Here is an 11,260-nt window from a genome sequence, read left to right as displayed (position 1 = left end):
AGCGATCCCAAGCGTGACGCATCCAAGGAAGGACCCGCGTTCGCGACCCCTCTTTGCCGTGTTGCCTCAGGTCTTGCTGGGCCCCTGTTGGCTCCAGATCAGATTTGCCCGTTAGCTCTGCGGAGTGCGAGTTGTGTGCACGTGTGCAGGAGCGCAGTTGTCTCCCTCCCTCCCGCCTGCGCACGGGACGGGGCCCCAGCTCCTCGCTGAGCGGCTGTTCTGTCGTCTCTTTCAATTCCAGTGTGCCCTCCATCAATCTGACCAGCTGCAAGTACGAGAGCGGTAAGTCTGAGACGCTGCGGGGTGTCCCTTTGGATCAGCTCAACGACAGCAAGCTCTTTGGGTGCCCGCTCAGCCAGGGAGGAGCGCTGGTACCGAATTTCCACTGCGCAGTCGCTTTTGGTTTATGTATTTATTGGTTGCAAGCGACTTGGGCCCCTGTGAAACATATGGAGTTTTTCATGCTTTGGACCCAGGTGCCTCTGGTTGAAAGAGATACGAAATGTGCAACAGCAGTGCAAGCCCTCACGTCCCCGTACGTCTGCATTTGCCTAAAATTGCATTTGCCTCTACTAAAATTGGTGAGGGTCTAGTTAGGGGCAGTTACAGCGCAAGACTGGTACCTGTGCTTGGGGAAATGACGTGAGAACTCTCAACTGTTTAACGTAAAGCCAGTGATGGAACAGGCAGGATCGGTACCCGGAACCTCTCCGTTTGCCATGCATCTCCAGTGACGTGCTCCAGGGAGCTGGTCCCCTCCCCTGCATTGCTCTTCTTTGCTGCCACAAGCCGTGTCTTAAAAGAACAGACTCCTAGCTTTTGATGGATATTATTAGCCAATTTGCTAATGACTATTCTAGCAGGGCAACCACATTTGCATTGTTGAAGGTCACAGCCTGGTCAGCTGCACGAGAAACAGTTTTTATACAGAGGGACAGGCGCTGTGTGTTTCACCTAGGGCCGTGCTCAGGCAGTTTGGTAACGGGAGGTGGATGGGGACCCGCAGCAGGAGGTGGTGTAGCAGCGCGGGCACCACAGGAACCAGAACCGTTTCGCAGCGGTTCCTAGCGTGCATTGACTTTCATCACCTCCCCGGCCCTATGAGCGGCCAGATTCAGAACTGGCACTAACACGAACCATCCCAGCAGCAACATTCTGCTCCAGAGCTTGTGTGTTCTGCTGCCAGATAGCTTTTGATTTCGAAGATGAAACTCGTATCTTCAGAAGACTTGTTTCTGCCTGTGTCGTGTCAGACCCATGGCGGATTCAAGCCTGCTGTAGTTCAGGAGGTGCCCTGGGTCCCCAAGGCATGCAGACTTAGGGGGCTGATAGCTCCCCGTACACCTGCAGCTAGAGGCTGGCGTGAGTTTAGCCAGGCAAAGCTTGTGTTTCTGACACCTCCTGAAGGGTCCTGCCAATACCTTGCATCTCTGAGAGTGGAACTGCAGCCTGGAGAGGTTTGTTCCACGCGCCGTCCCTGGTTACTTTGGGGATTTAACAGTCCCTGGTACTTACATCCCCTGCCTGGCCCCTTGTCATCTGCTTACTTTGGTACAGTGCGGCGGGCAGCACAGTGCTGCGGGCTGAAAGAAGCGGGAGAAAACGAGGAGTGGACAGTGTATTGGACGGACTACTCGGTCTCTCTGGAGCGCGTCATGGAAATGAAGCGGTTTCAGGTAAATACCCCCATGTAAAGGCTGCCCAGCAGGAAGAGCTCAGGAGGGAGGGTGAGACAGGGGCTGTTAATGGAACAACGTGTTGCAGAATGAAACAGAAGTGTCCAAACTAGCACCCGTGCCCCCTTCTCTGCATCGGTTCCAGAGGGCGCAGGTTCACAAGCCTTTACTTCTGTTGTGTCTCTGGTACGGTGCCATCAGCAACACTTTGGCAGTTAGTAGTGTGAATTGGAAAGCCGCCAACCCCTTTAATGTAGCATGAAATAAATGGTTCTTGATGACAAGCGGCTCCCTTCCTGAAGCTGTGATATTTAGGGAGGGAGAGCTTCAGGGCTGAGATGGAACAAGCAGATAAATCACACTGGTGAACTTCAGATAAAGCAGTTGTGGCATAATCTTGTCCCTCAGCAGACGTTCAAGGCAACCACAGGCCCAGCTTCCTGTTCTGCGTGCCAGTTTCTCTGCATGTGGGCTTTCCTCGGGTCCCGAGGAGGATCCCTGCTGTTCCTTTGTTGATTCTGGTTTTTGTCTGCACCTCTTTCAGAAAATCAACCATTTTCCAGGCATGATAGAGATCTGCCGTAAGGACTTGTTGGCTCGCAACCTTAACCGCATGCTCAGGCTCTTCCCCAAGGAGTACAATATATTTCCCCGCACTTGGTGCCTGCCAGCTGAGTGAGTGATACACATTAATGCAGCTGAGAACAGGGGTATGAAATTAGGAAGTGGGAGCCTGTATGCTTGACAGCCAGAGCTGGGATGGAGGGGGCTCTCTGAGGTCTTGGTCTGGGCCTTCGTAACCTTCCCTGGAACTGAACGGGGTGTTGAGACACTTTTCTAGTTTTACACATCTTTAATTCCTATTAGACTGAATTAGCCCGTGGAATGGCGTCCTCTGCGACGTCTGCCTTGCTGCTGGGCAGACTGTGTGCCGAAGGGCTAAATCCGGGGAGAGGGACCCACCCGGAAAGCCAAAGGGCAGTGGGCGAGTGGGAAGTGTAAATCTCTGTTTCGGTGGAAGGTCTCTCTGCAGCTCAGGGTGAACAGGAGAGGCAACTGCAGGGCAGCATGGCAGGATAGTGGGAGAGTGCAGGTCACTATGTTAATACTTATACAGTTAGATGTAAACCATCACTGAATTACTCGAGCTTTGGGGCAGAAGGCCTGGCTTCTCTGATCATATACAGGCAAACAATGATAGAAACGTAGCTGAAAGAGACCAAAGAGCACTCGAAGTTTGGGTGGTTGCAAGGAGACAAGATACCCATTCTTAGACAGATTTTATTCTTACCATTTCCTGAAGACCTCGAAGTAGGGCTCCCATCACCTGTTCTGTAGCTGAACTCTCCTCGTGGTTAGAATGATTTTCTTAATATTTGACCTAAAGCATCTTTGCTGAAATATCACCATTTAGTACTTCTCCCGTTTGCACTGGCCTTGGAGAACAGTGGTTTGCTGCGTTTTGCTAGTAGTGTGTCATGTACATGGAAGGCTGTTGCCACGTGTCCTCCCAGTCTTCCCGTTCCTGGAGAAGACGGACTTAGTTCTCGTTATCTTTCTTTCCAGGCCGCATTTCCCAGAATCGGCTTGCTCTTGGCACTGTTTTGGGGGATTTGTCCTGTTTGCCTCTCTCTTTTCCTAAACGTGGTGCCCACTAGAGAGACAGTGCTTCTCCGTCTACAGCAAAATAACTAATTGGCATATGGGCTTGACTCTTCAAAGCACCGTACTCCCACTGGAGCTGCTCTTGAAGATCAGCCATGTAACGTGATAGGCGCGCTCAGCTCGCGAGGCTCTGCACCCCGCTTAGAAAGCTCTGGCCGTGGCCTCCTGCCTGCTTGCTGATGAGCTGGCATAAAAGGAGATGTAAAGACTTGTGACCTCCTCCTCCTTTGTAGCCAGGTCTTGTTTATTTTCTCCTGCTCTCTCTGTGGCAGCAGAGCCAAAATCTTACTGGCTCCTGTACGGACAGCGGTGACCACTTCCTATGAACCTCCTGGTCGAGGTGGAGATGTGTGCAAGTAAAAGGTGGAAGCAGGAGAGCTTTGTCAGGTCACACAAGGACCAATTTGTAACTCATGTAGATCAGGGATATGTGTACTATAAGTCTGCTGCAGAAGTTTCGTCTGTACTGGCCCGCCGCACCTTAGTTTGAGTACCTAACTGTTATGGGAGAGTTCAGAGGCTGGCTTTTTGCAGCTTGTAACAGTCACCCCTTCCTTGCACAGCTATGGAGATTTCCAGGCCTACAGACGCGCGAGAAAAAACAGAACGTTCATCTGCAAGCCAGACAGCAGCTGCCAAGGGAGAGGTATCTTCATAACACGTAATCCAGAGGAGATCAAACATGGAGAGCGTATGATCTGTCAGCAGTATATCTCTAAGGTAATGGGGACAGTCTCGAAATACAGGTGGAGGATTGCAACCTCCTAGCCCTTCCAGCATCCCGCATCCTTATGTCCTTTGCCCTACGTCTTCCTGGATCTGCCGGGGCACCGGGGTGGCTGCAGTGCAGCAGAGGCACGGCAAAAGCTTGCCTTTCTCCTCGCTGCTGAGCTGCCAAGGAGTGGCACAAGCAGTGCAGATAGAGCAGCCAACCTCAAGGAGTCAGCAGCACGCCTGGCAATGTTTCTTTATCTCATGCTTGCTCCTGCCTTTTTTCTCGCAGCCTTTCCTTATTGATGGCTTTAAATTTGACATGCGTATCTATGTGCTGGTCACATCTTGTGACCCACTGAGGATTTTTGTCCACAAGGAGGGTCTGGCCCGGTTTGCCACCATGAGGTACATCGATCCCAGCAGCAGAAACCTGGTAAAAAAGGGAAGTTTCCAAAAAACTCGCATAGTATCTGTAGGTGTTAGTCCCTAATTTATCCTAGGGGCATTCCAGACCTTGAAAAGACAGGGACTGGAGGGTTTCATGGGACCCAGCTTTCTTCTTTCCTGTTCTCCCCTCCCTCTGTACCTCTTCCTCCTCCTCACAGGAGGTATTTCAGGAGTGTCTGAAGTAGATCTACTCCCAGGCCCCACATTTGGGCTGTTTACTGGAATTATCACAGAATCATGGAGTTGTGTTGCTTGGAAGGAAGCTTGGAAGGTCTCAAGTCCAACCTTCTGCTCAAAACTGGGTCAACAATAAATTCAGATCCGATTTCTTGGGGTTTCACCCAGTCAGGTGTTGAAAACCTGCAAGGACGGAGACCCCACAGTGTTTCTGGGCAACACTCCTACTGCTTCTTGCCTTTATGAGCGTTCTCAAGTCCACACCATTCCTTGCCTGCCTGTGCTTCAGGTGGAAAAGAGGGACCTGGGGATTATCTGGTGGTACTGGAACAGCCTGGGAGAGACAGGGAGGAGAACTGGGAAAGCAAGGTGCAGAGTATGGCCGTGCCCATCTCCAAGCGGGGGTGTGTAATCTGTAAAATCCCAAGAGAAGATGGACCTTAGTGTTGGGTTGCTGTGCTATGGTCACGGGCTGCCCTGAGATACCCCGGCCTTCTGGCTATCTGCCCACTTGTCCCAGAGCTGCGTATGTACGTGTCCCCCCTCACTCCCATACGTGCATGCCTTGGAGCGGTCGTCTGCTTTGGGTGAACAACGGAAGAGGAAGAATCTGCAGAAATTTGCTGCAGCTTCTGTCCTGAGGAGTCCCTTGTTTATCAGTGAGGCCACGGCTGGAATGGCATTTATGGAGCTGGCTCCTGTGCTCTCCCCCCGAGATAAGGACAGAGGTGCGGAGAGGGTAGAGCTCTGTGAGCTCTAACTTCTGGCTAGTGAGGGAATCACCAGCATGAATAACTCCTTGCTGCAAGTCACCGCCACAGAGACAGAAGTGGGCGAAGTTGGTGACTAGGTTAGTGCTAATGGGGCTGTTTCTATTTATGCTCTGTGGTTAAGAGTAAATGAAAGTCTTTGTGGTTCCTCTCTCAGGATGATATCTGCATGCATTTGACTAATTATGCCATCAACAAACGTAATGAAAACTTCGTCCAGGATGACACGATGGGCAGTAAAAGGTATTGTCTTGTCCAGGTACCGCAATGCCCTGTGCATAGCCTGCAGGAAAGCTGCATTTGGGACACGGGTTTACTTCCATCTTTCTTGGGGCAAACATGGTATCACAGGTCAGCTCTTGCCATCTCCCTTCCTCCACACAGGAAACTGTCCACCCTGAACGCCTGGATGACAGATAACAGCTACAACACAACAAAACTCTGGGAAGATATCGAAGATATTATTATAAAGACTCTTATTTCAGCTCACTCCGTTGTGAAGCACAATTACCAAAGTTGCTTTCCGAACCACACTACTGGCTGTGCCTGCTTTGAGATACTGGGGTTTGATATTTTGCTAGACAGAAAGTTGAAGCCGTGGCTGCTAGAGGTGAGGAAGGAGTCTCCTGCTGTGCTGAAGCAACTCTGGAAGCAGCAGATGGCCGAGAGCTGGCTTGTCTGGGGAAGGCTCCAGAACAAGGGGTGGTGGGATGAACAGAAGTCATTTGATTAAAAAGGGCCACCTTGTTCACAAAATTAAACAGGCTTTGAAGACAAGTAGCCAAGCAACCTGCTGTAGGCTAAGCAGGATCCAAGAGCCTGTTCCCTGCACACTCCCTCTAACAGCAGGGAGTTTCCTGAACCTTAGGACTCCTAGACCTGTAACAGCATCCTGAATTTATGATAGCTGCCCCACACCTGTAGTCCTGCGGAGTGTGGGATCTGAATGACCTGCAGGGTGGATGGGCATTACACTGCAGAAGGACAGAACCAGCCACTGCATGCAGCCTCCTGCTTTCTGTCGCTGTTACAGGGAAGAACGTCCATGGAAAGTGTGCAGTGGGGCAGACCGGGGCCAGCGAGCTGGCTGCTGGCAGCGCTTTCTGGGAGGTGGGAGTTGCCAGGTTAGATTAGCTGCTTGTTTTGGCAGGTGAACCACTCTCCCAGCTTCACCACGGACTCTCGCCTAGACCGTGAGGTGAAGGATGCTCTTCTCTGTGATACCATCAACCTGATAAACGTGCATGCCTGTAACAAAAGGAAGGTGCTGGAGGAAGACAAACAGCGGGCAAAGGAACGGCTCCTCCAGGCCCATCAGCCTCTCCGTGCATCCAGGTATTGCTCTTCCCTGTAGTGCCGCAGGTTCCCAGTGAGAAAAGATGGGGCACAGCAGAGCAGGATAAAACTAAGGCTGGCTGTCTCCAAATTAAAGCTCCTAGAGGCCGTGGCACTATGTGGCCTCTGAGAAGAGATCTCCCAAGCCATCTGCATCCTGCAAAAAAGAGCCAGGGCTCACCTCTGGGTGCTAGGAGATCTGAGACACCTAGTGCTCTGGGCCCTGTGCAGAGTCATCCCCATCGAGCTCCGCCTGCTTGTCACGTCCTTCAGTGCCGACCGGCAGTGCCAGCATCCCTGGGCTTGCAGTGACGCTCGCAGGACGGAGGGACCGCAGACGGACTGCAGCACTGCTTCAGGGACCAAGAGCACCCCGGGGGCACGGGGCCTTTCCCCAGAGCAGGGTTCCTTTCCCAGAGCTGAGGGTTTTCCCCCCCTTCTCTGTCTGCACGTCCTTTCATGAGGCCATGTTAGATGAGCCTGCTGCCCGGGCTTTTCCTGCCATGCAGGGCAAGGCAGGAACTCCTTCCAGCTCCCATTTCAATCACGAGACCTGAGATAACTCCGGGCTGGAGACGCTGAGCGTGTTAGCCCTGTACTCTGCCTGCCCCTGCAGCCTCGGCTGCTCCAAGCTCCCCGCTAGTGAGGAAAGCTCCCAGCAGCATGCAGGGTGGCAGATATGCCTTGAACAGGCACATTTTAACTGAACTTCTCTTGTAACTGCGTTGGTTGGGTGAAAAGGCTGAGGGGCAAGGCGTGAGCCTGGGTGGCAGGGGAGAGATCTGGAAATGCCTCACCAGCACTCTACACGTAGAGGATGAAGAAGTGCGGGTTGCGTTGGTTCCCTGCAGTGCACCCATGTGAAACAGGCTCCCAAACGGGGGAAGACGGGGGAAAGTGCTAGCTAGGCCCTTGGCCCTCAGCCAGTACAGCACCTGGAGCCTCCTGTCGCAGCTCCCTGCCTGTGCTTTCTCCTGGTTTGCAGACGCGAGGAGTTAGAGAGCAACCAGGCTGCCTGGCTGTCTGAGGCAGAGAAGTACGAGAACTCGCACCTGGGTGGATACCGGCGCATTTATCCGGCATGTGGAACAGACAAGTATGAGCCATTTTTCAATCAGAGTGGCTCCCTCTTCCAGGAAACGGTGTCATCCAAAGCACGAGAGGAGTGTGCCAGGTACGCTGCTCCTGCGGAAAACCCACTGCTCACAGGGGTGGCATAGAGACTGCTTCCTTCTGATCCCTTCTTGGGAGCAACTCTGCTGCTTAACAGATGTAAGTAAGCTGGTGAGAGCTGGAAGGGAAGGGGTCTGCATGTGCTATGTCACCATAGCAAAGGAACTTCCTTTCACATCTACCCTTGAGAGGCAAATGCAATATTCCATTGACTTTTGGACTCTGGAGGCACCATGTCGCAAGTGTCTTCCATCCTTCTAGCAGGCACAGCCTAATTCAAGGGCATTTCTTACAGCGGTGAGAGTCTCTCTTAAAAGCACTCCTGGCCCATTTCTTGGCACACTTCGATTATGGTCTATTCACTACAGAACTTCTGACCAGTAAAATGGCCTCGGATTGAAGGCTTCAGAGTAGCCTTTTGCTATTATGGCTCTTATTGAACCAGTGACTAAGACTACCGTTCTGTGGCAGGCAGCAACTGGAGGAAATTCGCCTGAAAAAAGAGAAGTTGGAAGCTGTTACCAGGAAGAAGAAAACAGAGAGGAAAGAAGACCTGCATGGAGAGTCAGCTGGGGACAAATCCCAGATCCATAATAAAACCACAGCTCCTACAACCCGCCTCACCTATAGAAGCAGCAGGACGTGGGATAGAAAGGTACCTTGCTCTTGTCAGTGGTTGTCCATGGGGCTCTCAAAGGCAATACTGTGGCTCTGGGAACAGTGCTGGGCCATGGGTGTCTCCCAAGGAACAGAACTACGAGGTTTGACTCCTCTTCACGAAGTACGGAGAGCTGACAGCTTGTGCTGGGAGGTACTTGCAAGCAGCAGTGTTGTCCCTTCCCTGTTGTGGCTCCCACCGGGATCTTTGTCCCACTCCAGCCTGAAGTCTGTAATTCTCCTTACGGCTCAGAGCAGTCTGTGGCTTTGTCTCTCTTGCGCATTACTACAGCTTCAACTTTGCTGTAACTCAGGTCTTTCTTTCCTAAGGTACAGCGCATGCAGTACGACTCTATGCAACCCCAGGATATTGTGGAAAATGAGGAGAAGAAAAGAAGAAGTGCTCTTCTGCAGCGTGAGAACCTTATCCGAGGCCTGGGCATCATAGATCAGCTCTCCCAGCTGCTCCCCGCAACCGACAGACCAGCTGACACCCAGAGATCCTGCACCGTTATCTCCAAGAGCCAGGTAACCGAAGATTTCCCAGATCCATCCTGCAAGGCCGACATAGGAGACAGCCATTTGCGGGAGGATCATGAGGAATGAATCACGGGCATTGAGCACCTCTGGTGTGGCTCAGTCAAATGAGATCCAATGTAGTGTCTGGGTCTGTGGGTTTTCATACAGATACTGACTTTGTCCCTTTCCAAACGGGCGTGCTGGGGCTGTGCCAATCGGCTGCATAGAGCCCCTGAGCACCCTTCCACCCAGAAGATCCCTCTCCCCGGTATTCCAAAGAACAGACCACAATGATATTGCCTTTTGGACACTGCTCGTCCCCAGCACGCAGCTTAGTGTGAGCTGCTGCTTCAGGGCGGTAGTATGATTCTCCTAGCTGAATAAAATTAATTCCTTGGTAGGCTAGGAGCACTAATGTGCTAGGAGTGTGGTAAAGGAGTGCACACAGCGAAGAGGGACTGAAGGGAAGCATAGGGGTGTCTAAAAAAAAGTCTTCAGTTGAATTCTGCACTGCAAACAATGCCTCTCCCTAAACATCTTGCCTTCTACATTACACCATTCCCCACACGGGGAAGGTGATGAGTTAGTGCGTGTGCCTAAAACCCGGTGGGGCTCAGCCCTCGGTCTGGGGCTCCCCCTTCAGAGTCATCCTCGCTCTGCAAGAGCATGCTATGGTGTAAACCCTGAGCATTGCTGCTGCCGTGTCCCAGGCTGTCTCGAGGTGCGCAGCTATTGGACTGTTGGAAATAGTCCATTTAATTTAAGAAAGCTGGGCTTCGCAGAGGATTGCACCAGGGAACCGGGGTTTGGACCTAGAGTTAAAGGAGACCTGTGTGGTTGTCTCAAACTGAGTCTTGGCTGCCACACCAATTGCCAAACCAGGATACCGGTCTAAAACCAGATGAGGAGGAAGCCTGCAGTCTGTTGTCTGTGGGCTCCATTAGGCTACAAGGGCTGTTCTGGAGCACTGACAGTGGCTGTCACCTGCTGTGTCGGGGAAGGGCTAGTTCTGGACCTGCAATTAATGAAAAACCTTGCAAAGGCCATTGCCTCTTCCAGTGGCACCGTCTGTTTCCAGAAAGGCCTCCTACTCTTGGCTGGAAGGGTGACACACCTCAGAAGGATGCTGACAAACTCAAGGCACCAGAGTTGCAGGAATTATTCAGGACCTAGGAGTCTTCTAGTACCTTACAGGAAATTGGAAATAGTCCATTTAATTTAAGAAAAGAAGTCTAAGATGGGATTTGATCTGTAAGAACTGATGGTAGCTGCTTTTTCCTCTACCAGACAAAGCAGAACAGAACCTGAAACCCAAACTCTGCCTTAAAATCTGGATAATTTTGTCAGCAGCAAAGGATTATCTGGGAGTGGGTCAGATCCTTCATCGCTGAGTCTTCCCAGTCCACTCTGGCATTTCTTTCCACAAACCCTGCTCCAGCTCAGCCCGGTGTTATGGGCAGAGGACGGGGGTCTCAGCACTGCTGCAGGCAGATCAGGCAGGCAGCTGCCGTGACCCCTTAGGTGATTTGAATCTGGGACGGTGACTGTGGCATGCCTAGGGGAGAAAGTGCAGGGTGACGCTTTAGCAAGCGCCTGTAGATGACTAGAGAAGACTTTTCCTTCCCGTCTCTTGCCAAGGCCTCCAGAGCTTAGCTGCGGCTGCTTTCTTTCCTTCCAGCCACAGTTTCTCTGGGAGGCGCTCGGGGGCCGGGAGGCCCACTGCTTAATGACACTCATCCCCCTTTCGCTCCTGGGAGGTCCAGTCCGGCCTTCAGGACGGCGGTTCGTACACAACCCCAGAGCCAATGCTAAGCTGCCGGCCAGCCTGGGCTCGGATCCTGCCACCGCAGGCACCCTCTCGGTTCGAGGCCTGAGCATCCCTTACTGTGAGCAGCACAAGGTGCGGCAGGGCCCCGGGGCGCAGGGCGGGGGCTGGTTGCGGGGCCAGGCAGCGGCAACGGCAGCGGTTACCCAGCCCTGCACCGAACCCAAGGGGCTGCAGGTGAGAGGCCAGCGGCTCCCTGGCACCAGAAACAAGGCTGAAGGCTGTGAGTACGCATTACCTTCCTTTGGCTCCGAGTGTCTGCATCGTGGAGGCTCAAGTCAGTGAGCCAACGGCCTGGGCAG

The 11,260-nt window shown here is 52.5% G+C and overlaps 1 protein-coding gene across 1 annotated transcript in view; it reads left to right on the top strand.

The window, feature by feature from the left end:
- Window positions 1–11,260, top strand: part of LOC103914785 (protein regulator of cytokinesis 1-like) — a 34,231-nt gene that overhangs the window by 3,257 nt on the left and 19,714 nt on the right. The window contains exon 2 of the mRNA XM_009321498.1: window positions 672–674. The gene's annotated coding sequence lies outside the window, so the exon portion shown is untranslated. The remainder of the gene's footprint in view (window positions 1–671; window positions 675–11,260) is intronic.

The sequence above is a fragment of the Pygoscelis adeliae genome, unplaced genomic scaffold, assembly GCF_000699105.1.
Source record: "Pygoscelis adeliae isolate BGI_AS28 unplaced genomic scaffold, ASM69910v1 Scaffold13, whole genome shotgun sequence".
Classification (NCBI taxonomy): Eukaryota; Metazoa; Chordata; class Aves; order Sphenisciformes; family Spheniscidae; genus Pygoscelis; species Pygoscelis adeliae.
This window is presented reverse-complemented; position numbering and strand designations above follow the sequence as displayed.